We start from the raw sequence: 27,341 nt of genomic DNA, 5'->3' as shown, positions 1-27,341 counted from the left end.
ATATACACACTAATATGCATAAAAAAATAACTAATAACCTGCTATATAGCACAGGGAACTCTACTTCACTTTGCAGTACAGTAGAAACTAACACAACATTGTAAAACAACTATACCCCAAAAAAAAAATTTTGTACTAATGCCAGGCATATGATACATATTTAATAAATGTATCTGCTCTTCTCTCTCTCAAAAAAAAGAAAATATTTAATGGCTTATCAAAAAATGTTAATTATGTGTGAAAGTAATTACCTTTCTGTCAGCATCAATACATCATTTAAATATCTTTAGACATTGTGAATTGCATAGGCAAGGTTCACAGCTTAGGGAACTCTCTGTAAAATTTCCTTAGCCAAGGATCTAATCTATGTCCAGCAAGTTTAAATGATCATGAAGATTAGGTTGCAACCCCCAAATATATTTGCTAGTAACGAAATTTTTTATCTTCCAGTTTTATTGAGATAATTGACATATAGCCCTGTATAAGTTTAAGGTATACAGCATAATGATCTGACTTAATACATCATGAAGTGATTATCACAGTAAGTTTAGTGAACATCCATTGGAAATACAATTTTAAAACAGCATAACAAATTATCTGATCCCTTTATGTTTAAAATCCATATATTGCTGTGGCCACTAAAATCTGAGAAATACATGATCTATGAATTAACTTAATCAGGTTTTTGGATGGCGAGAAATTTTCCCTTTCTTCCACGGATAAATTTGTAGAAAGTAGTTTATATTCTAGAAAATAAGTTGATCTACTTATAAATATGTTTAATTTCTTAGTTGCAACTCCCTCGTCCCTGGTGAGTGAGTTGTCTACCTATAAGACTGAGATAGAAGTGGAGCAGAATGTGCCAGTCCAAAATATGCCTCTTTGGCCTAAGAATTATCTTCAAGCCGATTATTTTTAAGGACCACCAGACAGAGAAGCAGCTCTGAAAACAGAGCAGAAGTTACCCTTTTGTAAGAGACATTTACATTTATAGGGGAAACCTCTATTTGTAAGGGTGTCTCCCTCTCTGTACCAGGAAAAGGAGGATGACTAAAACTTTTATCAATGGAGAAGGCTTAGAGCTAAATCTGTATTAACAACCTTACTCTTGTTTGCTGTGTTTTTCCTGACATCCTCCCATAACTGGCTCCCTTCTCCCAATGCTTATTTTTGTCTTTAGTTGGAGCTTGCATTGAAGATGGTGGCTTGGGCCATTTCAGGGAGTTACTCAGTTCCCCTGGGTCTCTCCCATCTATACAGCAGGTGTAAATGTTATCAAACTTCTGTTTGCTTTTCCCCTGTTAATGTGTCTTTTATTAAGAAGGAGTCTCCTCCGCCAAGAACCTAGAAGGGTAAAGGGAAAATGACTTTTCCTCCCCCTCAAGAAAATATTTATTAAATATATATGTGTCGTGTCAGTAAGGACATTTCTCATTACTAGTGATAATGAAACCAACTCAAACTTGTTTTTATTAAAAAGGGAAATTATTGTCTTGATTACTTGAAAAGTAGAGGGAAGGAGTTCTAGTTTCAGTCACAGTTGTATCAAACAGTGGCATCAGGACTCACTACAGTCCATGCCTTGACGTCCTCACATCTATAAACACCTTTCTTTTCATACACAATTTAAAAAATGTCTCCTTCCAACATTATGCAACTGTTTGATGTCCCACCAAAACTGCACTCACTCCTTCCCAAAACTATATAGCCCAATATTAAGTTTCATTACGTTATTATACTCAAGATATCTAGTTATTATACTCAAGATATCTGGGTGATGGCTCCCAGACAAGTCTACATGTACTGCCTTGTTGTCCGGAAGTCTATGGAGAGTATATTTAACCACCCCAACAGACCGAGTATACAAAGGATGCAGGGAGAAAAGAGTAGAAAACAGGACCACTGTTAGACAAACAACTCCCATTTGAAAAAAAAAAAAAAAAAAGAAAGGATGTAAAAAACCCACAAGTAACACATCCTACTTGAGAAGGATCTCAACAAGGTCCTTATGTAGAAAACCAGCTGCCCTGGGTTTTGCTCTCTGGGAAAAGCCTCCTTATTCATTGTCCTCCATATATGCATCCGAGATGGGCTTTGGTGGGAGAGTCTCCCCTTAGGGGGCTGCCCCTTTTAGTAGCTTGATCCCCACTGTTGCAGATTTGGGAGACTGAACATGACCTTTCAGGTTTAACAGGAGATCACAGATTTTTGCTCACAGAATTAGGATTTTGCCTCCAATACAACCTTCTTAAAAGCTTGATTAAATTTTTGCTTATATTCATTCACTCAATTCTCTGAGCTAAGAACTTAAGTCAGAGATCTTGTCAACTCATAGCCATGAATTTAGACCCTAACCAAAGAATTACTGTCTTTCGGTAACAAATCTCAGTGCTCTGCCTAGCCTCTAGTCTTCAGCTTAATGGCCTCCATCTTGACGTCTGATTCAGAAAAACATAAAACAGTAGCAGGATTAGGAAGGCACAGCTATTCTGGATCCCCAGGCTGCATGATCTAAACCTTTATCAGGCAGGAAACACACTGCAGAAGATGTCCAGGAGGGGCAGGAATATGGAGTGTTTCCCAGGCCCCAATTTCATTACTTACTTTGTTTCCTGCCTCTGTTTTCACTTTAGCCTCAACCAGAGAATTCACCTTTTCCAGTCCTGCATGGGTCATGATACACCATCTCTCAGATAACTTGGATTGCTGGCTGTAGGCAGAAAGACCTCTACTAGTAAATAGCCCCAAGTTGAGATGCTTTTCTCTTTCTTGAACTATCGGAGAACACACAAAGGCACCAGCATATTCCAGCCCCCGACTTGTTTTCCTACAGATTCCCCCAAAACTTCAGCCTTACCACATAGAAGAGCTGAGACCCAAGATGCCATGGGCAACAATTTAACCACTTTCTTTGCTAACACAACAAGAAACTACCAGCTTCCCAGCCAGAGATGGAGAATGCCTGCAGCCCACACTCATCTTGATCATCCAATTCCACTTTGAGGATCTGTCACTCATAGTCCCCATTTACTGGTGCAGCATTGATTCTTACTCTGGGTAAAGTACTCAAGGAAGCTAAGTAGAAACCTCTTGATGTGCTAATTTACCACAAACAGTTCCTGTTTTAATTCAACTTTCCCCCCATTTTCCCATTTCAAAGAAATGTGGGAGAGCCCCAAGAGCCATCAGTTTGGGAGCAGGCTCTTAAAGCCCAACTTACTTTTTCCTTGCAAGATTTCTTCTGATTTTCCCAAGTTCACATCCCTCCCACCACCCCATCACAGTTCTTCTGTATTTAAGGTCCTCCATGAGGCCTTCAGGCAACAATCACCGTACTCCCTCCCCTCTTCACCACCACCCCCGCCCCACCCCAAACACACAGGGAAACTAAAACCACAATTCAATCCCAGTATGTAATGTCCTATTTATTACTTTAAGTGGCTTGCTACCCTCGGACATAAATAGATATCTAACAAGGTAGCTCAAAACTCAAAAATTCAGACAAGTTCTTTAAAATCAGTAAGATAAAAAGAGAGCTATGCTATTTTTAAATTATTAATATGCAGATGCAGAGACTGGTTCAAGATGGGGGAGTAGAAGGAGGTACACTCACTCGCTCTTACGAGAGCACCAGAATCACAGCTAACTGCTGAACAATCATTGACAGGAAGACACTGGAACTCACCAAAAAAGAGACCCCACATCCAAAGACAAAGGAAAGCCACAATGAGATGGTAGGACAGGTGCAATCACAATAAAATCAAACCCCATAACTGCTGGGTCGGTGACTCACAGACTGGAGAACACTTATACCACAGAAGTCCACCCACTGCAGTGAAGGTTCTGAGCCCCAAGTCAGGCTTCCCAACCTGGGGGTCCGGCAACAGGAGGAGGAATTCCTACAGAATCAGACTTTGAAGGCTAGCAGGATTTGACTGCAGGACTTCAGCAGGACTGGGGAAAACAGAGACTCCACTCTTGGAGGGCACACACCAAGTAGTGTGTGCATCAGGACCAAGGGGAAGGAGCAGTGACCCCACGGGAGACTGAACCAGACCTATCTGCTAGTGTTGGAGGGTCTCCTGCAGAGGCAGGGGGCAGCTGTGGCTCACCAAGGGACAAGGACACTGGCACAGAAGTTCTGGCAAGTGCTCCTTGGCGTCAGCCCTCCCAGCGTCCACCATTAGCCCCACCAAAGAGCCCCGGTAGGCTCCAGTGTTGGGCCGCCTCAGGCCACACAACCAGCAGGGAGGGAAGCCAGCCCCACCCATCAGCAGACAAGTGGATTAAAGTTTTACTGTGCTCTGCTCACCAGAGCAACAGGCCAGCTCTACCATCCACCAGCCCCTCCCATCAGGAAACCTCCACAAGCCTCTCAGATAGCCTCATCCACCAGAGGGCAGACAGCAGAAGCAAGAAGAACTACCATCCTGCAGCCTGTGGAACAAAAACTACGTTCACAGAAAGACAGACAAGATGAAAAGGCAGAGGGCTATGAACCAGATGAAGGAACAAGAGAAAACCCCAGAAAAACAACTAAATGAAGTGGAGATAGGCAACCTTCCAGAAAAAGAATTCAGAATAATGATAAGGAAGATGATCCAGGACCTCGGCAAAAGAATGGAGGCAAAGATCGAGAAGATGCAAGAAATGTTTCACAAAGACCTAGAAGAATTAAAGAACAAACACACAGAGTTGAACAATACAATAAATGAAATGAAAACTACACTACAAGGAATCAATAGCAGAATAACTGAGGCATAAGAGCGGATAAGTGACCTGGAAGACAGAATGGTGGAATTCACTACCACAGAACAGAAAAAAGAAAAAAGAATGAAAAGAAATGAAGACAGACTAAGAGACCTCTGGGACACCATTAAATGCAACAACATTCACATTATAGGGGTCCTTAAAGGAGAAGAGAGAGAGAAAGGACCTGAGAAAATATTTGAAGAGATTATAGTCGAAAACTTCCCTAATATGGGAAAGGAAATAGCCACCCAAGTCCAGGAAGCACAGAGTCCCAGGCAGGATAAACCCAAGGAGAAACACACCGAGACACATAGTAATCAAACTGACAAAAATTAAAGACAAAGAAAAATTATTGAAAGCAACAAGGGAAAAACAACAAATAATATACAAGGGAACTCCCATAAGGTTAACAGCTGATTTCTCAGCAGAAACTCTACAAGCTAGAAGGGAGTGGCATGATATATTTAAAGTGACGAAAGGGAAGAACCTACAACCAAGATTACTCTACCCAACAAGGATCTCATTCAGATTCAACTGAGAAATCAAAAGCTTTAGAGACAAGCAAAAGCTAAGAGAATTCAGCACCACCAAACCAGCTCTACAGCAAATGCTAAAGTAACTTCTCTAAGTGAGAAACACAAGAGAAGAAAAGGACCTACAAAAACAAACCCAAAACAATTAAGAAAATGGTCATAGGAACATACATATCGATAATTACCTTAAACGTGAATGGATTAAATGCTCCAACCAAAATACACAGGCTTGCTGAATGGATACAAAAACAAGACCCATATATATGCTGTCTACAAGAGACCTACTTCAGACTGAGGGACACATTCAGACTGAAAGTGAGGGGATGGAAACAGATATTCCATGCAAATGGAAATCCAAAGAAAGCTGGAGTAGCAATACTCATATCCAATAAAACAGACTTTAAAAGAAAGAATGTTACAAGACACAAGGAAGAACACTACATTGATGATCAAGGAATCAATCCAAGAAGATATAACAATGACAAATATATATGCACCCAATGTAGCAGCACCTCAATACATAAGGCAACTGCTAACAGCTGTCAAAGAGGATATCAACAGTAACACAATAATAGTGGGGGACTTTCACACCTCACTTATACCAATGGACAGATCATCCAAAATGAAAATGAATAAGGAAACAGAAGCTTTAAATGACACAATAGACCACATAGATTTCACTGATATTTATAGGACATTCCATCCTAAAACAGCAGATTACACTTTCTTCTCGAGTGAGCACGGAACATTCTCCAGGATAGATCACATCTTGGGTCACAAATCAAGCCTCAGTAAATTTAAGAAAATTGAAATCATATCAAGCATCTTTTCTGACCACAACACTATGAGATTAGAAATCAAGTACAGGGAAAAAGAAGTAAAATACACAAACACATAGAGGTTAAACAATACATTACTAAATAGCCAAGAGATCACTGAAGAAATTAAAAATTAAAAAATACCTAGAGACAAATGACAATGAAAACACATAGTATAATACTATACACAGGGAATCCTAAAGATGCCACCAAAAAAACTACTAGAGCTAATTAATGAATTTGGTAAAGTTACAGGATAAAAAAGTAATGCACAGAAATCTCTTGCATTCCTATACACTAATGATGAAAACTCTGAAAGAGAAATTAAGGAAACACTCGCATTTACTATTGCAACAAAAAGAATAAAATGCCTAGGAATAAACCTACCTAGGGAGACAAAAGACCTGCATGCAGAAAACTAGAAGACACTGATGAAAGAAATTAAAGATGATACAAACAAATGGAGACATATACCATGTTCTTGGATTGGAAGAATCAACATTGTGAAAATGACTCTACTACCCAAAGCAATCTACAGATTCAGCGCAATCCTATCAAATTACCAATGGCATTTTACACAGAACTAGAACAAAAAATCTTAAAATGTGTATGGGGACAGAAAAGACACCGAATAGCCAAAGCAGTCCTGAAGGGAAAAAAAGGGAGCTGGAGGAATCAGATTCCCTGACTTCAGACTATATTAAAAAGCTACAATAATCAGGACAATACAGTACTGGCACAAAAACAGAAATATAGGTCAATGGAACAGGATAGAAAGCCCAGAGATATACCCACGCACCTATGGTCAACTAATCTATGACAAAGGAGGCAAGGATATACAATGGAGAAAAGACAGTCTCTTCAATAAGCGGTGCTGGGAAAACTGGACAGCTACATGTAAAAGAAAGAAATTAGAACACTACGTAACACCGTACACAAAAATAAACTCAAAATGGAGCAGAGACCTAAACATAAGACTGGACACTATAAAACTCTTAGAGTAAAACACAGGAAGAACACTCTATGACATAAATCACAGCAAGATCTTTTTTGATCCACCTCCTAGAGTAATGGAAATAAAAACAAAAATAAACAAATGGGACCTAATAAAACTTAAAAGCTTTTGCAAAGTGAAGGAAACTAAAAACAAGACGAAAAGACAACCCTCAGAATGGGAGAAAATATTTGTAAACGAATCACCAGACAAAGGATTAATCTCCAAAATATATGAACAGCTCAACAGCTCATGCAGCTCAAAATGAAAAACACAAACAACCTGATCTAAAAATGGGCAGAAGACCTAAATAGACATTTCTCCAAAGACATACAGATGGCCAAGAAGCACATGAAAAGCTGCTCAACATCATTAATTACTAGAGAAATGCAATTAAAACTACCATGAGGTATCACCTCACACCAGTTAGAATGGGTATCATCAGAAAATCTACCAACAACAAATGCTGGAGAGAGTGTGGAGAAATGGGAACTCTCTTGCACTGTTGGTGGGAATGTAAATTGATACAGCCACTATGCAAAACAGTATGGAGGTTCCTTAAAAAACTAAAAATAGAATTACCATATGACCCAGCAATCCCACTACTGGGCATATACCCAGAGAAAACCGTAATTCAAAAAGACACATGAACCCCAGTGTTCACTGCACCACTATGTACAATAGCCACGTCATGGAAGCAACCTAAAAGCCCATCAACAGACAAATGGATAAAGAAGATGTGGTATTATATACAATGGAATATTATTCAGCCATAAAAAGGAACGAAATTGGGTCATTTGCTGAGACGTGGATAGACCTAGCAACTCATACAGAGTGAAGCAAGTCAGAAAAACAAATATCATACATTAACACATATAAGTGGAACCTAGAAAAATGGTACAGATGAACCAGTTTCCAAGGCAGAAACAGAGACACAGATGTAGGGAACAAACGTATAGACACCAAGGGGGGAATGTGGCCAACGGGTGGTGGTGGTGGGATGAATTGGGAGATTGGGATTGGCATATATACACTAATATGTATAAACTGGATAACGAATAAGAACCTGCTGTATAAAAAAATAAAATAAAAATATGTAGCTGCTGTGTCCCTAGATCTAACCAACTTCTCAGCAGCCCCTAAATTGTAGTTTCCCTTCTAAGATATGAATAAAGAGGCAGATAAGTACACAGAAGGACTAAATACATGCCAGAATAGCAATGATTATCCGTAGGCTGTGGAATGAAGAGAAGTTTTATTTTCTTCCTTCTGCTTTTCTATATTTTCCAAATTATATGAAATCACTTTTTGTAAAAAGAGAAAAAAGGTACAATTTTAAAAAAATAATTTAGTTAGCCCAGGAGGCCTTTGGGGGTCATGGGAATGTTCTAAAATCGGACTGTGGTGATGGTTACACAACCCTATAAATTTACTAAAAATCATTTAATTGTATACTTAAAATGGATGGATTTTATGGTGTGTAAATTATACCTCAATAAAGCTGCTAACAAAGAGAGAACTTCCATTTGGCTAAATTTAAGGGGTAGTAATCCCATGAGAACAGCCATGCAACAACCTCAGAGTAGTGGGAGAAAATAACAAGGAGAGGTCAGAGGAGCAAGTGATATGGACAAAGAAAGGAAGAAAGAAAGGCAGGAAAGAGGGAGAAAGGGAGAAAGAAAGAAAGAGAAGGAGAAAGAGAGAAAAACAGAGAAAGAGAGAGGCAGGGAGGAAGGAAGAAAAGAAAGAGTGAAACAAAGAGAGGAAGGGAGGGAGAAGAGAGAGAAAGAGAGAAAGAGAGAGAAGGAGAGGGAGGGAGGGAGGAAAGAGAGAAAGAGGGAGGGAGGAAGGAAGAGGAGAGAAAGAGAAGAAGAAAGAAGAGAGAAGAAAGAAGGGAAAGAGAAAGGTAGGAAGAAAGAAAAAAAGAAGGAAAGGGAGGGAGGGAAGGAAGGGAAGGAAGAAAAAGAGAGAAAGGGAGGGAAGGAGGGAGGAAAGGAGGTGGGTGAGAGAAAGTTGCTCAGAGATTAAATAGTAGTTGTCCCACTATAACATAGCTAAAGACAGCCTAGTTGTACAGCTCCATCATTCCCACTTTGTGGGATATATGTGGAACATCGACATGTTGGTAAGTGAACTTTTCTTGGCCCTCCAACACAGCAGCAGAAGATTGGTACTTTGAAGATGCTGATATAATTTGGAAATTCTACCACCAATTCTGTCAGGCTGTCCCACATACAGCAATTTTGGCTTTGTGTCTTTGAAAGACAGAGTGTATGCAGCAAACAAAATGCTCTTATGGTGCTGGTGTATACCACATGGACACAAACAACTCAAAGTGTTTGTTTCGCCTAAATGGAGAAGTGCTGTCTTCATAAAATTCAACTCAACATTTGTTGAACATCTGTTGGGTACAAGGAAATATGCTTCTTATTTTGAGGGATATAGAGATGAACAAGGTATGGTTCTTGTCCTCCAGGAACTTAAAATCAAAGAAAGTAGATACATCCTATTTGTGGGGAGCTGCCACAATTTATGAAGGAGTCAAGGCTGGCATTTTGAAGAGAATTTGAAAACAAAGAGATAAGGGAGAACCTTCCAGCCTGGGAAACAGCATTCATGAAGACACAGAAATGGTAGATTTAAGGTATGATTAGGAAATGGTGAATCACTTGGTTTGATTGCATGCAGATTCATAAACAAATAGTAGAAAATATGTATTAGGGCCATATGATGAAGGATCTGGGGAGTTTGATCTCTTCTGTAAAGTGGAGTCAGAGAAAATATTCAGAACAAAGTTATGTCTCAAGATACCAGTTCCTGTGAAGGCTGTATGGTAGTTTTAAAGATATGTGAAGGTCCATAAATTCTTTTTCTTAAATAAATAAATTTACAGCTGCACTGGATCTCTGTTGCTGCATGCAGGCTTTCTCTAGTTGTGGCAAGCAGGGGCTACTCTTCGTTGCGGTGCGCGGGCTTCTCATTGCGGTGGCTTCTCTTGTTGCGGAGCACGGGCTCTACGAGCAGAGCATGGGCTCTTGGCGCACGGGCTTCAGTAGTTGTGGCACGTGGGCTCAGCAGTTGTGGCACATGGGCTTAGTTGCTCCATGGCAGGTAGGATCTTCCCGAACCAGGGCTCAAATCCCCTGCATTGGCAGGCGGATTCTTAACCACTGCACCAGCAGGGAAGTCCCATCAATTCTTTGACATGAATTTTGCAAGTGGGAAGATAAATAATTTGTGGCCAGAGGACAACTTGTGATGGCTTTAAAGATACATCCAGATTCTTCAATAGTGCTCTCCTGAAGAGATGGAAATTAGTTCCCTCACCTGGACTGTGGGCTGTACTTAGTGACACTCCTCTAACCAATAAAATATGGCAGGAGTGATGGAAGTCACTTTCAATGTTAGGTTATAAAAAGACCGCAACTTCCATCTGGAGAGAGCACTCACTCTATCCCATTGCTCTCTGTGGGAGAAGCCACCTTCCATGCGCTCTGTGCTAAGCAGCCTGTTGGAGCAGCCCATGCGGTGAGAAACTGAGGCCTGCTAAAAACCCTCTGAGTGCACTTGGAAGCAGATCTTTCCACAGCCAAGCCTCAGATGACTGCGGCCCTGGATAACACCTTGATCGCAGCCTCACAAGAGCTCTCCTGACCCAGATCCACCCAGCGAAGCTGCTTCTGGGCTTCTGACCTATAGCATCTGCGAGTTTTAAGCTAAGTTTTGGGGTAATCTGCTACGCAGCAGTAGGTAATACAAGGAGCCTAGAGAGAAGAGGGAGTGGACAAGGCAAAGAGATGCATTAGGAGAGGTGGCGTTAGGCAAGGCAAGAAACAATGAAAATGGAAATCAGAACAGTAATGAGTAGAGAAGAAGGGATCTATGCCCAAGGCCTGAGAAATTGAATTGACAGGATTTAGGGGCTGATCAGATTGGGGTGGGGGCGGGTGTTGGGGGGAGTAGTACTGAGAAAGATGTTATAAGGCACTTTCCATGCCCAGTTGAGAGGATCAAGGAGAGAGCAACGTCATTCATGAAAAATGGACTACAGAAAAGGAAGCACGTGAAGGGGGTAATGGTGAGTTGATTGTGTGTTGCCGTGTCTATGTGTGTTTGGGTTTTAAGCATGTTGGCTCTGATATACTAGCTGACATCTGCACAGAGATACCCGAAAAGCTATCGCAAAATCATACCTGGCAGGCCGAGGGCACAGCTGATTCAGACTACAAATGGAGATTCAAAGTTATTAACAGAGATGAGGCAAAGTGATCCATACTTTGAGCAGCAGGGTTCTAAAGCACCTTCCAGACTTTCAATTCTGCCATTCCTTGAAAATGAGGGAAGGTTGTCCAATATAATAAAGGTTCAGGGGGTCTGATGGAAGGGGATTTGGAAGGCAAACACTGAGATGAGTAGCATGCAAGTACAGAAAATGATCCTTTGTCACTGGGATAATTAGGGCTGGAAAAATCCTTCCTATATATACATCAACGGGGTTTTCTTTTTCTAATTTGTTTGTATGTGATATAGGGAATGAGGAACATTTAAAAAGGAATGCTGGGCTTCCCTGGTGGTGCAGTGGTTGAGAATCCGCCTGCCGATGCAGGGGACACGGGTTCGTGCCCCGGTCCGGGAAGATCCCATATGCCGCGGAGCGGCTGGGCCCGTGAGCCATGGCCGCTGAGCCTGCGCGTCCGGAGCCTGTGCTCCGCAACGGGAGAGGCCACAACAGTGAGAGGCCCGCGTAGCACAAAAAAAATAAAAAATAAAAAAAATAAAAAGGAATGCTTCAGGACATTTAGTCCCACTACTAACAAGGTATTGGTATAAATAAATGATTTAACAATAACGTAAACAAGAAGCCAGAAGACAGAGAGGAAATAAATATGCATGATTTCCCTACAACACTTTATATTATGAACAACTTCCTACAGAAGTTTGTTTTACTTGCCTGAAAATACATATTTGTATATTAAATAGAATACATCTAGACAGCCAATTTATCCACTTAAATAAGAACCTGTGATGCTTTAAGCCAATATTTGAAAACATATCAAAGATTCAAAGTTAATATAGAGGACTCCAAGGAAAGATTTTAAAGCCTCAGGGAAAATCATGCTGCCAAAACTAGAACGATAATGAGCTGAAATTTTAAATTTTATTCTTGCATTTGTTAATGCATTCAGGCAGAAATGTTGTTTAGAATACATTTCTTTCAGTGCTTCTAATAGCCGCATGTCTTCATTTCTCAGCCTCTGCCCATTGCAAAATCACAGATCTCTCCAGTGCCCTTTTTAGGTCAGATAACCCGACAAGTTTGCTTTCTTGCCACAAGGATCTTTATGTCTCTGCCTGCTCTGCACTCAGAAGTGGTCACATCCATCCTGGAAATCTGGTGTACCCGACCATTTCTGCTTCAACAGCTGAGTCCCTCAGCACACTATGCCAGATTGGGGGAGCTAGATAATTATGGACAATCCCCACACTAAAAGCTACAATTTACTGGACACTTTTAATAGGAAACAGGTGTGGATCTCAGCTTAACTGTGCAAGAAAGGCCACATTTCTTTGTTGTCTCGAGGTCAACCTAAATTGGACTCTGCGCCCTAGTTCCTCCTGGCTGGCAGGAAATCCAGTCTTAATCATTTGAGTCCACCTCCCTTCCCTTCCCTCTGGATTGTAAAATGTCCCAGTTCCAAAACAGTCATCAATCAGTAGTCTGCAGTGGTTACAGCTGAAAAGTTCAGGGACCATCAGTTACAATTATTTCCTGTCTGCTGGGATGCACACATTCATCAGTGAGTAATAAGGGCTAGAGAAAACTCCCTTTGCCCCTAGAAGCTACCTCAATGACAGCACCATAATCTTGTTCTAACTCATATGTGACAACTCAGCCCTTTGCCTGCCCTGACTCCACATTTCCACCCAGGAAACTATCCAGATTCCTAAGCCCTTGTTGCCATATCATGGGCAATGTAGAGAACCCTTGCCTAGGATCATGGGAGCTGAGGCAAGACTGAGTAGAAACGACAGGGTTAAGGAACCAGCCAGACCTACACAAGGACCCAGAAGTTCATACTCGAGGTGTAGGTAGGGGGTCTTGAGCAATTTAGTGGTGGGTGCCAGAGACTGGAAAGAGTCCAATGGATTGAGCAGTTAAGAAGGTCATTTGGTCACTTTGATAAAAGCCATTTCAGAGTAGTAATAGGAAGGGAAATCTGAATGAAATAGGCTTAAGAGTCTTTAAAAAGTGGAAAACGTATACAAGTTTAGTCTGTTCTTTTGAAAATGTGAGAGCTAGAGGTGATTTGGGGGGGTCTGCCAAGGCTTGTTATAGTTCTTGTTGTTGTTTGTTTGGTTTGTTTGTTTTTTTTAAAGATAACAGCAACTTGAGCATCTTTAAAAGTTATAGCGAAGGAGCCAGGTTGAACATGTAAGACAAAGAAGTATGAGAGGAAGCCATATCTTTATTCTAGTGGAGATGGGAGGGAAGAGACTCAAAAGCACAGAGAAAAGGGTTTGTTTGTAAAAGCAGAAGAGAAAAGGATGCCCCCTAGGAATACAGGAAAGGAGGCAAGGGTGGGGGCTGACTAAGGTCAGTCTGAGGTCACAAGGTGGGGAAGTTGTGGAAGCTCACACCTCTGAGCCTCTTTCTTCTCTGAAGTATGAGACAAGGTCACCTGCTGCGAGATGCGGTGCACGATGGGTTTGAGGCATGAGGCAAAGATTTTAGTCTTATTTACATTTTTGTTTTTCATATAAATATACAAGACCTCACAAAAGCTACTTATTAATTCTAATAATTTGAGGATTCTTTTGGCTTTTCTAGGTATACAATCACAGAACCTACAAGTAATGAGTTCTTTATCTTCCTTCATAAAAGTTGTACCTCATTTCTTTTACTTGCCTTATGGCACTGGCTACAGCTGGGTTTATATTAATTCTTTGGCCAGAGATTTCCACACAAGTGGAGACGATAAATTCGGGCTCCACACCTTGTACGATGCAGGTTTGGGGGTTTAGTTTCTCACAAAAGATTTCTTTTTCCTCACTCCAAACCACAACTGGTTCTCAACATGGCTTCTCTCATGAGAAGCCATGGGCAGAGTTTTCTAGTTACCCATGGGCAGAGTTTTCTAGTTACCCTTCCACACAGGGGCAGCCTTTCCTGAGGGGGCAGCTTTAGTCTGGGATTCCAATTCCCACTCCCCACCTCAACACAGACCCAAGGACATCTCTCTGTGTGTAAATGGACTAGCCTTCTGTAGCCCCAGGTATTTCTCTAGGCTGTGGAAGTTAAACTTTAGCTCCTTTATCTGGGGTTGACATCCAGTCCTTTGGGATGCAAGAACATCAGCTTGGATGTTATCTTGGATGCTAATCTCCCCCACCGATACAGAAGAACACATCTGGCACGTGGTGCTTTTGTACATCACATATTTTGCAGACTTAACTTGGGAATCCTGTGCTAAATAAACCAGAAAAGCCCAGGCATCTTAAGAGAGCACGTGCACTAGGTGGACAAGGTCACTTCGATTCTTATTGAATCACAAAGAGTACAAGCACCCACAGTTACCTGGTGGCTGAGCCGGGCCCAGACGTCAAGGGTCGTGGCTCTCGGTCCAGGGCCCTTTTGTGTGTCCCACATTGTGGCATCAATCTTGGAGCTGTGATGGCTCGCCAGAGTCAATAACTGCTCGGCTGGTAGAAACCTCAGAGGATAGACAATTCCATGTCCAAAGAAAACGACCTGGAGAGCTGAAATCCACATCCGTTCTCCCACATCAATTAGCTGATCTCACAGTGGAGGAGAAGCAGCGCTATGTGGCCTCACGTGTCTGAAACTAGGAACTCTTTTACAGCAGCACATTTCATTTAGAGTGAAATCTTTTTTTTTTACTGAGCACTCATGGAGTCCTGATCTCACTTTCCAAATTGTTTTCTCTCAAAACATCATCAGCTGAAAGAAACTTCTCTTTCCATCAATTAATTTTCGAAACAATTTTTCATGAACACCTACCTTGAAGGCTAATACTCAATGAGACACACTTATGCTGGCAACTACAATTTATCTTGCTTAGTGGGCAGTTTTGCTCCCTGGGAGGGAATTTTAATCTTCGATAAGAGCAAAGCAACTTGGGAGTGAGGAGGTATGTCAAGATGTCAACAAAGAAAAGGACCAAAGAAACCAATGTAAACTACTCCAAGGACACAAGGACTATGAGAAGCACTGGACTAAGTTGCCACCTGCTACAAATTTTTAGCTCTACCCTTGTGATTAACTCTATGTGTTATCCCCTAACCTATAACCCCTTGCCCTCTTATTTGTCAATTTCTTTGCTCGTTGTAACCTTGCCCTCTTATTTGTCAATTTCTTTGCTCGTTGTTGTAAGCGGTATCTCCTAGCAGAAACCAGAAATCCCACCAAACAACCAGATTCACCAGGAAGATCTCAAAACTAGGTTGTTAAATTCAGAAGGGCTCTCATGTTGACTGGAAAACAGCTGCTGCCCCCAGCTCCTTGAGGTCTCCCTCCCACACTGACAGAACCACCCCAGGTCTGGGGAGGCCTACGTGGGTGCTGCCTGGGTACTTGGTGCCCACTGGCCTTCCAGCTAGCACACCGCAACTCCCATGCACCAGCGCCCATCTTTACTAGTCCTCCCAGCAAGAGAAGGCTCAGTCCTCACCTGGAAAGATGCCACCCCAATCAGTGGTGCTGGCTGACAGTGGACAAATGCCCAAGGCCTCTCTAGTCCCTGAGGCTCTGACCGATCCTTATAGGCTCGTACTCCCCATACTGAACCATCACATGAATCTGGTCCAACTATAACTTCAGGTCTTGTGGTTATTTTCACTCAGCATATAACATACTAAAATAACGTAGTTTTTGACACTCAAATATTAGCATTAACTACTTAAAAAAATAACTTGACTGCTGACCAGTTTTTATATAGTACGACTCCCAAACTATTGTTTCTCCTCAACAATAATTTCGCAATGATTTTGTTCCTCATCTACAATCAATAGGCAAAACAGTGTTTCAGAAATGGAGTTCTTTGCTGCAATCATTGCCCAGACATTTATTAAGTTCCTGGCATTCAATTCACACATATGGCACAGGCAGACCTCAGAGAGATGGCAGGTTCAGTTCCAGACCACCGCAATAAAATGAATATTGCAAAGAAGTGAGTCACACAAACTTATTGTTTTCCCAGTGCCTAGACTATACTGTAGTCTAGTAAGTGTGTAATAGCATTATGTCTAAAGAAAACAACGTACATACCTTAAGTAAAAAATACTCTGTTGCCATGGATGGACCTAGAGATTATCATACTAAGTGAAGTAAGTCAAAGATAAGTATCATATGGTATCACTTATATGTGGAAACTAAAACATGATACAAATGAACTTATTTACGAAACAGAAATAGACTCACAAGCATAGAAAACAAACTTATGGTTACCGAAGGGGAAAGGGGGGGGTTGATAAATCAGGAGTTTGGGATTAATATAGACACACTACTATATATACACAAGCAACAAGGAACTACTCGATAGCACAGGGAACTATACTCAATATTTTGTAATAACCTATGATAAAAGAGAATCTAAAAAAGTATATATATGTATAACTGAATCACTTTGCTGTACACCTGAAACTAATGTTGTAAATCAACTATACTTCTATTTTTAAAAAATGCTCTATTGCTAAAAAATGCTAACCATCATCTCAGCCTCCAGTGAGTCACGGTAATATCAAAGATCACTGATCACAGATCACCATAATAAAACAACAATTAAAAAGTTTGAAACATTGCCAGAATTACCAAAATGGGACACAGAGACACAAAGTGAGCAAGTGCTATTAGAAAAATGGCACTGATAGACCTGCTCGATGCAGGGTTGCCACAAAACTTCAATTTATAAGAAATGCAACATCTGTGCAGTGCAGTAAAGCAACGTGCAATAAAATGAGGCGTGCCTGCATAAGAATCAAGAAATTTAAATAGCCTCTGAACCCAGGAACACAGATAGGCAATAATAACATAAGCAGAAATACTGATAACCAAAAAAACCCCCCTCCTATACATTGACCTACAAACTGTTTTGCTGCAGTATTATTCCCATCCATATATATATAAATCGTGTGGAATTGGGGGAGCATTTTTACTGTCTTTGCATAAGATTTGAAGGGTCATGGTTTCCAAGATCTGTACTCAGAGATGAGAGTGACAAGCTCACCCAGAAGTAAACCCACACACCTACGGTCAATTAATCTTCAACAAAGGGGCAAGAATATACAATGGGGAAAAAGACAGTCTCTTCAGCAAGTGGCGCTGCGAAAGCTGGACAGCCGCATGTAAGTCAATGAAGTTAGGACACACTCTCACACCATACACAACAATAAACTCAAAATGGCTTAATGACAAGCCTAAGGGCTTCCCTGGTGGTGCAATGGTTAAGAATCTGCCTGCCAATGCAAGGGACACGGGTTTGAGCCCTGGCCCGGGAAGATCCCACATGCCATGGAGGAACTAACCCTGTGCACCACATCTACTGAGCCTGAGCTCTAGAGCCCGCAAGCCACAACTACTGAGCCCACATGCCACAACTACTGAAGCCTGCACACCTAGAGCCCGTGCTCCACAACAAGAGAAGGCACAACAATGAGAAGCCTGTGCACCGCAATGAAAAGTAGCCCCCACTCACCACAACTAGAGAAAGCCCACGCACAGCAACGAAGACCCAATATAGCCATAAATAAATAGATAGATAGATAGACAGACTTAAGCATAAGACATGACACAACTGGACTTCCCTGGTTGCACAATGGTTAGGAATCCGCCTGCCAATTCAGGGGACACAGGTTTGATCCCTTGTCCAGGAAGATCCCACATGCTGCAAAGCAACGAAGCCTGTGCGCCACAACTACTGAGCCTGCGTTCTAGTGCCCGTCAGCCACAACTACTGAGCCCGGGTGCCTAGAGCCCATGCTCCGCAACAAGAAAAACCACCGCAATGAGAAGCTCGTGCACCGCAACAATGAGTAGCCCCCCTTGCCACAACTAGAGAAAGCCCATGTGCAGCAACAAAGACCCAACGCAGCCAAAAAAAAAAAAAAAATGACGTGACACCATAAAACTCCTAAAAGAATTCATAGGCAAAACATTCTGACATAGATTGTACCAATGTTTTCTTAGGTCAGTCTCCCAAGGCAATAGAAATAAAAACGAAAATAAACAAATGGAACCAAAACAAACCTACAAGCTTTTGCACAGAAAAGGAAACCATAAACAAAATGAAAAGATGACCTACAGGATGGGAGAAAATATTTGCAAATGATACAGCTGACAAGGACTTAATTTCCAAAATATACAAACAGCTCATACAACACAACAACAAAAAAGCAAACAACCCAATTGAAAAATAGTCAGAAGATCTAAATAGACATTTCTCCAAAGAAGACATACAGATAGCCAAGAGGCACATGAAAAAATGCTCAACATTGCTAATTATTAGAGAAGTACAAATCAAAAGTACAATGAGGTACTACCACACAGCAGTCAGAATGGCCATCATTAAAAAGTCTACAAATAACAAATTCTGGAGAGGGTGTGGAGAAAAGGGAACCCTCCTACACTGTTGGTGGGGATGTAAATTGGTGCAGCTACTATGGAGAACAGTATGGAGGTTCCTTAAAAAACTAGAGTTACTATATGATCCAGCAATCCCATTCCTGGGCATATATCCAAACAAAACTGTAATTCAAAGAGACACATGCACCCCAATGTTCACCGCAGTGCTAGTCACAATAGCCAAGACATGGAAACAACCTAAATGTCCATCGGCAGATGAATGGATAAAGAAGATGTAGTACATATATACATGGAATCCTACTCGGCCATAAAAAAGGAACGAAATAATGCCAATTGCAGCAACACAGATGCAACTAGAGATTATCATATTAACTGAAGTAAGTCAGAAAGAGAAAGACAAATACCATATGACAGCACTTATATGTGGAATCTAAAATACGACCCAAATGAATCTATCTATGAAACAGAAACAGAATCAGGAACATAGACTGGTGGTTGCCAAGGGGGAGGGGAGTGGGAGAGGGTTGGGTTAGAAGTTTGGGATTAGCAGATGCAAATTGGTATATATAGAATGGATAAACAATAAGGTCTGTATAATACAGAGAACTATATTCAATATCCTGTGATAAACCATAATGGAAAAGAATATGAAAAAGAATGTACATATGTATAACTGAGTCACTTTGCTGTACAGCAGTAATTAACACAACATTGTAATTCAACTGTACTTCAATAAAATTTTTTTTAAAAGATTGACAAACTCAAATGATATTCAAACACTTGGGATCCTTGTTTTTCTCTAAAAATATCGATAGAATTTTTTAATCACTACCATCTGTTGGGCAAATATTATGTGACAGGTATAATGCTACAGACTCATTGTCTCATTTATTCTTCTCACAAGTCTATGCTTAGATGTTATTCTGATCAGAAAGGTTAACTAACTCGTCCAATCACTATCCTGCCTCAGGTTTGTTCGACTCTTAACTATTCTGCTATGTTGGCATGTGTCCTGCTCCTATTCTGACGTCTGACACCAACGCTAAAAGGAACAGATGCTCTGAACAAAGACTGAAATTTGACCTTGATTAGGGTACCAGAAAAAAGACTCAGTCTTGTTCTGAAAAAGGACGATTTCCTCAAATAACAGCTCATTCACTTGACAAATATTCCTTGAATCCCTATTGTGTGCCTGCCTTTCTTCTGGGAGCTGATTATTAAAGTAAAATTGAAATGGTCGCTACTCACTGGGTAACTCAGCACTATACTAAGGATTATTGATGAAAAGGAGGGGAAATGTAATTCATACCGTTCTCCTTAAGTATATCAGGGAACTCAGCTTGAATCTCAATTTTGTTCACCACAGGAATCAGGTATGTTTATGGGCTTGGGAGGTAGAATACGGGATCCTTGGGCATGTAGGGAAATGTACCATTTAAAGAAACTCATTCTAGGGACTTCCCTGGTGGTCCAGGGGTAAAGAATCCACCTTCCAGTGCAGGGGACTCAGGTTCGATCACCGGTCAGGGAACTAAGATCCCACATGCCATGGGGCAACTAAGCCCGCATGCCACAACTACTAAGCTCGCGTGCCTCAATGAGAGAGAAGTCCGTGTGCCACACCTACATATCCCACATGCCACAACTAGAGAGAAGCCTGCGTGCCACGACAAAGAGCCCATGCCACAATGAAAGATCCCACATGCCACAACTAAGACCCGATGCAGCCAAAAAAAGGAAAGAAAGAAACTCATTCTAAGGGAAGAGAATTGTAAGAACAATTTGGGCACCAGGACAGTGGACAAGGTCAAAGAAGAAGGTTGGTCACCCAGATCAACTGGATTGACGATGCAGTCCCAGAACCAGGTGCCCAAAGCAAAAGAGCGAACAAAACCCACAAGAGCTGAACCACCAGGTGTCAACCGTGGCAGTTCCATTCACAGGCAACAGAACCCACTGACCATGGCTCTTGCAGCGATGGTAAACTGCGCCCTCCAGGCAGACATCAGTGCCCTCAGCTTGGGGCTTGGGCAGCTTCAGGACAAACATCGGCTCTGGCCTCATCTTTGAAAACCACCAACAGTGAATGAACCAGCTGCTATCTTGGGCGTTAACAGTGTGAAGAGACTTTCCCACAGAGGTCTGGAGGAGGAGAGGGCATGAACATGGGTGCCACAGGGCGGCCAAGGGACCTCTTTCCTGGAGCCTTCATGAGATCCCTGCCCGAGACTCCCAAGACCATCTGGAAGGAACTGGAGGGACCAGAGTTCCAACGGAGTGCTGGAGGTAGAGGCTGAGCATGGCAATTTAAGGCAGTGCTCATCTTCTGCCAATTTATATTAAGCAGATTTGTAATACTGCAGTGTGAGAAGATTAATGAAGTCTCACTTTATATGCAAAATGGGAAATAACTCATCCATAACTTTTAAAATTCAAGAATCTCTTAATCCAGCAGCTTCATGCAAGTGAATTTCATATTGAGTTTATCCTATTGTCACATGGCACAGCCACCTTTATTTTTTTTTTTTAAGGGTTTGTTTGTTTAATACATCTGAAAAGAATGCATATACAAAGAATTGAGACCTGAGAAAGCACTGGTTCAACACTAATGACATCTATAAGAATTAGGATTTGGGGAAGGTGGGGAAGATTACCTAACATTTTTAAGACTTGGAAACTGCAACATAAGTGTTAACTGGGATTTTATCAGCTTATGAAGAGTCTTCAGAAGACTCTCCCCAGGATTTTTATTAAACTAGAAAGCCTCACCTGGCTACTCTAGGGTTCCTCATATGCAAAACAGAAATAAGGGGATTCCCCTGACTGGTCCCCATGTTGTTAAATGTTCTCTCCGCCCCCACCCTACCTCACCCCACCCCCGGCTTCTTAATGAAGCAGGTCTCCATCCTCATAACTTGTCTATGGGATGATTCACATCCTCTTTCATCTGTCTTTTAGCACCACCCCTTGGATTTCCTCTATATACCAGGTCTTCAGCTGTGTTCTAGAACACTGTATCATACACTATTAAGTTGCACATCCATGCTCAGCATCTTAAGACAATGACTGACAGGGAAAAATTGTTTTTTCATTACGTACTCAATCCATTTGGTATATTTCAAAAGGTGCAATACTTTTCTTCATTTATCAGTGAAAGAAGTTAGAAATAAACTTCAAAAAAAAATCAGCAAATGGCAAACAAATTTCCTTGAGAGTCACAGTCACACATATAGTGCATCCTAGAAAAGAGGAGGGGCAAGACAGGTTTCGCCCACTTTCATGAGTCATCAAATACTGGACCTACTCAAGGGTGGAGAGAAAAGGCAACTTTCAAATAGGAGTATATTATTAAATGAGGCGTTTACTATACTCCTTCCTAAGAGCACCAGGTGGGGAACACGTTTTCTAAACTAGATCTAGGAAGTGGGACGTGGAATCAATCCATCCTCCTCCCCTGAAGGGCTGTCCAATGGTTAATGAATTTTTAAAAATGACTAAATAAAAAACAACCCCCCCACACTCCCCCCCCCAAAAAAAAGGAAAAAAAAACAACTACATGTTCCATATTGTTCACCAAAGTGGAACCCGGGAACAGCTTCAACAACCCACATTAGTCTGTTAGAGTCATCACAAGCATGCCTTGCTTTTAAACAAAAAATAATTTTTTTGAAACAACGAAACAAAAACTAGTACTGCTCACTTTTTGGACAATACACAATTACTCAAAATTAACTAGTATTGAGAGGGGGAAGGGGGCCCTAGCTAGGGCCTTGTCTCATACGAGTGCACGTGGGTAGGTGCAGGGCATTTGTCATTATTGCAAAAATGCATTTTAATTTTTAATCTTTAGTTTGATTTAAACATTGCTTTTAGTATGATGTGGACACCAGCTGTGCAGAAAGGGCTCTGGAGAGACGTTCATAACACCACACACCTGCGGCTCTTCTTCAGTTCTGGAGGCTCCAGGGCAGCCAATGTTGCTTCATCAAAATACATTCTTTAGGCCTTTCTGTGCAAGTGCAGAACACTCCACATACTTGACAGCCTTCAGGTCACAGGCCAGTTTTTCAGCAGTCTCCGGGGTGATAGGCTTCTGTTTATTCCTACCAAGTTTCTCAATAGTAGAGGGGGTCATCTCTGAGATCATTTTGGGTCCCAACAAACAAGAAAGGGGTCTTTGGACAGTGGTGAGTTATCCCAGGCACCCACTTTTCTTAACATTTTCGAATGAGGATGGAGAGACCGCTGAAAAACAGACTAGAAATACATCTGTCTGTGGACAACTCAGCAGTCGTAATCTGTCATAATCCTCTTGCCCTGAAGTAACCAAAAGTCCAAGAGTACGAGGCTCTCCACCAATCACAATTGTGACTGCATAGTTTCCAAAAACAGTCGGTACATATGGACACTACAGGTCTAACTCTTTATACTCCATGATTACTAAAATAACTCCGAAGCCTTTAAGAAAAAAGGCAAACGGAACTTGCTGTAAGAGCCTGCTTATCTCAATGACTGCATTCATCTTTGCCGTCCAAAAGCAAAACCAAAAATCCATTATAACACTCAGTCTCTTGATTTCAGAAGACTGTCTTTACAAAAGGCTCATGAACTGTTTATGGCCATGGGTGACTTCTGAGTGGGTGGACAGAATTAAGCCCATAGAGAGATGAAAAAATCTGTTGGTATCATCTTTAATTTCTTTCATCAGTGTCTTATAGTTTTCTGCATGCAGGTCTTTTGTGTCCCTTGGTAGGTTTATTCTTAGGCATTTTATTCTTTTTGTTGCAAATATCACTCAGGATATACTATAAGCAATGTTTAAATCAAACTAAAGATTAAAAATTAAAATTCATTTTTGCAATAATGACAAATGCCCTGCACCTACCCACATGCGCTCATGAGACAAGGCCCTAGCTAGGGCCCCCTTCCCCTGCTCAATACTAGTTCATTTTGAGTAATTGTGTATTGTCCAAAAAGTGAGCAGTACTAGTTTTTGTTTTGTTGTTTCCAAAAAATTATTATTTTTTGTTTAAAAGCAAGGCATGCTTGTGATGACTCTAACAGACTCATCTGGGTTGTTGAAGCTGTTCCTGGGTTCCACTTTGGCGAGTAATCTGGAACATCTAGTTGTTGTTGTTTTTCCTTTTGGGGGGCAGGGGAGTGTGTGGGGGATTTGTTTTTATTTAGTCATGTTTCTTTAATTCATTAACCATTGGACAGCCCTTCAGGGGAGGAGGATGGATTGATTCCACGTCCCACTTCCTACACCTAGTTTAGAAAACGTGTTCCCCACCTGGTGCTCTTAGGAAGGAGTATAGTAAATGCCTCATTTACTAATAACTCCGTGCACCACAACTACTAAGCGTGCGTTCTAAAGCCCGCGAGCCACAACTTCTGAGCCCGTGTGCCTAGAGCCCGTGCTCTGCAACAAGAGAAGCCACCGCGATGAGAAGCCCACGCACCGCAACGAAGAGTAGTCCCCGCTCTCCACAGCTAGAGACAAGCCCACGTGCAGCACTGAAGACCCAACGCAGCCAAAAAAAATTAATTAATTTTTTAAAAATTAATAATAATGGGCTCTCGTTCCACTCAAGCTGCAGTAAGGACACTCCACACCATCTAAGACAGGATGAAAAGAACACCAGCCATTTTGGAAAAGGACTAGGGAATGGCCTGGCCAAAACAGGCCTTGCAAGCTAAAGAACAAAGGCCCTGGGGGCCTGAGCCCCAGAGACAAAAACCAGGCTCCCGGGAATAAAAAATTAACTTTGTCTCTGTTGCACTAGCAAGTGTACCTAGTTGCCATAAGACAAGAAGCTCAACTATAAATTTTAACCTTATCTATCCGTGGGCTTTCTTGCAGAAAATTGTGAGGCACTCCTTTCCTCTCCCAGAAGCGCTCCCTATTCCCGATAGCCACTGTGGAGCTATCTGCTGCTGATCAAGAAGTTTGACGACTTCTCAAAACTATCAGTTATAATGAAACAAACCCTTCCTTTTGTGATAAAAGCAACTCGCCCCTTCTACTCCGGGAGCTGGCACTTTTTTTATGCCTTCTCCCTTGTGCACAAACTCTCTCTTTTAATAAAAAGCTCTGCTTGCCTAAGAGTCTTGTGGAAGCGATATTCATTTAAACCTATGGTAATGTTGTCCAAGAACGTAGAAAGGGCCCGGTAACACACCTCTCCCTCTGATTGTAACAAAAAGCCCCAGACAAGATCCGTAAAGCAACTACCAGAAGACTCCGAAAGGTGGACAAATTAGTTTTCTTTTACTGCTTCAACAAATTATCACAAATTTAGTGGTTTAAAACAACACAGATATATTCTCTTACGGTTTTAGAGGTCAGAAACGTAAAACGGGTCTGCAAGGCCGTGTTCCTTCCGGAGGCTCTAGAGAATCTTCTGTTTCCTTGTCTCCAGCTTCCAAGAGGCTGCCTGCATTGCCTGACACACAGCACTCCGAATTCTGCTTCACTTAGCACATCTCCACTAACTCTGACTCTCTTGCCTGTTTCTTATAAGGGCCCTTGTGATTTCATTGGCCCACCCAGACAATCCAGGTTAATCTCATCACAAAATCATTCAGTTAATTAAGGTTGCAAAATCCCTTTTGCCAGGTAAGGTGATATATTCACAGGTGCCAGGAATTTGAATATTGACATCTTTTTGTGTGGGGAGGCACTATTCTGCCTACTACAGTGAATGAAGAGCAGCAAGATTGGGTAAGGAACTCAGGTCTTAAATGATGACCTGGAAGAGAGTTCCTAGGTTTTCTTCTCTCTGTATATCCCAGCTCAAGCTCTGGGGTAGCCCGCAACTCAGGAGAGAGGGAGAGGGCACAGACACAGGGAGCTCTAGGAAAAGCCTGCTTTCTCCAGCCATGGGTGAAGTGGGTGGGGGTGGGGGGCAGTGTATGGTAGGGCTGTCCTGCAGGACAGAGCACTTGGGACTCTTCCTACTCTATGTCAGGGGAGAACCAGCCATGAAGCAGCATCAGGAAATCTCCAAATTTCTAAACATAAATGTTTTTTTTAGGAGTCCAGGATCAAATCAATCCAAAACAACACCGATAGATAAGAGAACACCATCGAGTCCTATAGCCATGGTCTTAGAGGAGCAACATAAATGGTTGGGATATCAGGGGTGGATAAAAATCGAGTTCTAAGAAGGCTCTTGGGAAATTAAAAGCAAGAAAGAAGAGGAAAGAGTATTCAGGCTGAAAACAAGGATCAGTCATGGAAAATGCAGAACAATATCACTCATGCATTTCAGATACAGGCAGAAAATGAATATTTAACAATTATACAGAAGACAAAATAGAATTAGGCAGTAGCTGAATAAGATGCTGAAAACAGAACCCCTAGTCAGCTAAAGCCTTGCCCATTTCCTTAGAATTTTTCAAGAAAAATTTTCAAGTAACCAACAGCTGCACCATTTCAGCCTCCTTTTGAAACAGGAGGGAAGGGGGCAGGGCACAACCCTTAAAGAATGACATAGCTGTTGAGGATAGGACATAACTGGTTAGAACTAACTAGGTCCAAGATGGTGAAACATTCAACTTCCAGTGGACCTTGAGCCTCATTATACGCTCATTGTAATACATTAGCTAAAAGACACACCCACAGCTGCCATGACAGTTCCAAGGCCAACCATAAAAGGGCAAAAAGTGGGCAGTGGCCCAATTCCTTGAAACCCCACCCCTTCTCCAAAATGGTTGGAATAATCCTGAGCCTTAATCATTACCCTATGAAATTACCCAGCCCCCCAAAACTAACCACCCCATATTTTGGAGCCTCTCGCTTTCTGAGATGGCCCACACCGTCTGTGGAATGTGTTTCTCCCAGGGCCACTCTTGCCTTTTGAGACCACATTCTATGGAGTGTGTATCTCTCTCAATAAATCTACTTCTTACCTATCACTTTGCCCCTTGCTGAATTCCTTCTACGCTGAAACATAAAGAACCTGAGCTTCATTAAGTCCTGAGACCAGGTGTGTGATTTCAATTAAAAGACAGTGGGTTCAAGATCCAGTCTGGATTTTGGCTGGGTTCAAGTCCCATCCAAGTTGTGCGGTTTCACTTTCACGGGCATAAATCAAACCAGAGAACATTCCAAAAACCACTTAAAGCAGTTATCTGTTCCAGGAAGGAGTAACACTTAACTGACTCAAAAGGAAATTTTAAAGGCATTTTGGAAGGTCAAGATATGACATCAAACAATACAAATGTGAGGGAATGATGTTCATTTGATGGAAATATTATTTCAGTATGAAAAGTCCAACAGAAAAAATAGCCCCCCAAAGTTAACTAGCAGGACACTGGTTGTTCCCTAAGAATAAATAAGCTAAAATAGAGGTTTACTATTATACTTTCTATTGGCATGTCACTTTGCAATCTCCTGCCAAATCTGGCTGCGATTTTGTTTCACACATTGTTAAAAAAAAAACCGGATCCTCCCAAACCCTTGGTAATTTCTCCAAAACAGTGTTCTCATTAATGGCTCCACACTAGGACTTTACTAGGAGTTTTAAAAAAGACCCAGGCCCAGGCCAATCCTAGGCCAATTGAGTAAGAACTTGTTGAGGGCTGAGCTGAGGCACTAGCGTTTACCATATCACCTCAGGTGATTCTAATGTGTAGCCTGG

General features: G+C 41.6%; 1 pseudogene; it reads right to left on the bottom strand.

Annotated features, from left to right (window-relative positions):
• Positions 1-22,477: 22,477 nt before the first annotated feature.
• Positions 22,478-23,587, bottom strand: LOC131748226 (cell division control protein 42 homolog; annotated as a pseudogene).
• Positions 23,588-27,341: the final 3,754 nt, after the last annotated feature.

This window comes from Kogia breviceps, chromosome X (assembly GCF_026419965.1).
Source record: "Kogia breviceps isolate mKogBre1 chromosome X, mKogBre1 haplotype 1, whole genome shotgun sequence".
Classification (NCBI taxonomy): Eukaryota; Metazoa; Chordata; class Mammalia; order Artiodactyla; family Physeteridae; genus Kogia; species Kogia breviceps.
This window is presented reverse-complemented; position numbering and strand designations above follow the sequence as displayed.